This window comes from Scleropages formosus, unplaced genomic scaffold (genome assembly GCF_900964775.1).
Source record: "Scleropages formosus unplaced genomic scaffold, fSclFor1.1, whole genome shotgun sequence".
In the NCBI taxonomy this organism is placed as follows: domain Eukaryota; kingdom Metazoa; phylum Chordata; class Actinopteri; order Osteoglossiformes; family Osteoglossidae; genus Scleropages; species Scleropages formosus.
In genome coordinates, this window is record NW_021641018.1 from 62,295 (window position 1) to 64,130 (window position 1,836).

A 1,836-nucleotide genomic window follows, 5' to 3' on the forward strand; every position below is an offset into this window, starting at 1 on the left:
GTCCGGTACAGCAACCGCTGCCACCTCACTTGTGAATAAGACCCCAAGATGCTTAAACTCCTCCACCTGGAGCAAATTCTCTCCCCTCACCTGAATGAGGGGGGCAAGACTATCTTTTTCCATGAGAGTAGCATAGATTCAAACTTGAAGGTGCTGATCCTCATACCAACCACATCAATATTAACACCTCTACTCCATAACATTTTTGGTTCGCTGGTTTGTTTTTTTTTTCCTTCTTCTCCCCCCCCCCCACCAGACACTGAGGAGACCACTACCAACACATCCTTTTCACCCCAGGTGGGACTTGAACCCACAATCCCTGGCTTAGGAGGCCAGTGCCTTATCCATTAGGCCACTGGGGCAAAACCTAGCAGAATACCTAAAGGAAGTGTAAATGAAGAGGAACACCACAGTGATGCTTGGTTCTTACATTTTTCAGTAATGCCTTTCAGTTTAACTGTGAAGCCAGAATACACTAAAAACTCCCAAGTGTTGTTCCAACAACAAGGTGTCGCCTGCCTTATGACACTGTGGCAAACGGATGTGTACTTAAGAAGAAAGGAATTATATCATGCGGGCATATGAACTAGAAATGGATAACAGAGCGTTAATTGAACCGCGAGCGACTTCTGCATCGTCATGGCAATACAGAAACGCGGATGTCTCTTGCGGAAGAAATTCGACATGACTCAAACAAAGGACCCAAGATAGGAGAGAGTATCTTACTTTGTCTCTCCCCAGAGAGAGAGAGAGTCCCTCGTCCCCTGTGCTGGACTTAAGGGAGTCTCCTCGAGCATCCAAAACACACTCCTTACATACGTCTAGAGGCGCATGCTAAGTGCGCACACGCGCACACACACACACAAATAGTCTTAACCGCTTGCCTCATACAGGGTTGCAGGGAGCCAGAGCCTAACCCAGCAACTGAGGGCATAAGGGGACACACTCAGAACAGGACACCAGTCCATCGTAAGGCACCCCAAGCAGGACTCAAACCCCAGATCCACTGGAAAACAGGACCTGGTCCAACCCCCACTGTGCCACTGCACCACTGCGCCACTGTGCCACTGCACCAGTGCACCCCCCCTCTCATGCTAAGCATATGGTGGCATTTCTCATTGGCTTTCTCTCTGCATGATCAACGCGTGCTCAGCTCGTGTTTGCTTCGAATTTGTTACTTACTTATCTGGTACGCTCCCTACAGGATAGAGTGAGCTATGCGCATTAACCTTATTTATTTCCTTGTTTTTTCGCTACCAGCCAGTGTCTGGTTAGTGTCTGAGTTGGGGGCGCAGTTTCGGTACATTCCTGCTTCTTGCGCAGCGGGCTTTCTGCAGCAGTTATGGAACAAATCAATTGCACAATTTTTTTTTTTTTTTTTTTTTTAATATAAAGTGGAGGGAACTGTTTGGTGGGGCGTGAGGGGTATGTGGGGTTTTGGGAGGGATGGAGTACTGGTGGCGTGGTTGGTTTGTGTCCAGCCCCCCTTGATTTTGGCACAAGGGGGTTGAACATCTTTCCCTGTGTATTATTGCATGTTGGTTCTAGGTGACTAGTGACTGCTGTGAACAGGGCAGCTGGCGGCATGGGAAAGACCGTGTGACAGCAAGGAGAGACTGCTGGCAGGAGGGAACAGACCCCACTAGGGGCTGACATGGGCTAGCAACCTGTGTCAGCAGCATCTTGTGCTCTTGTGTAGCAGGAGGTGCGCCCTGTTTAAGCTACAGACACACAAATGTTATCAATACCCCAAGAGTCAGTGAGAGCAGGGGTGGAAGACGACTCATCGGTGGATATAACGGCTTTAGACCTTGGCGTGAACTTGACCATGAGTAG

At 49.1% G+C, this 1,836-nt stretch overlaps 1 non-coding gene across 1 annotated transcript; it reads right to left on the reverse strand.

The window, feature by feature from the left end:
• Nucleotides 1-289: 289 nt before the first annotated feature.
• Nucleotides 290-362, reverse strand: trnar-ccu (transfer RNA arginine (anticodon CCU)). Its single transcript has one exon. It is a non-coding gene; the product is annotated as a tRNA-Arg (tRNA).
• Between the last annotated feature and the right edge of the window lie 1,474 nt (nucleotides 363-1,836).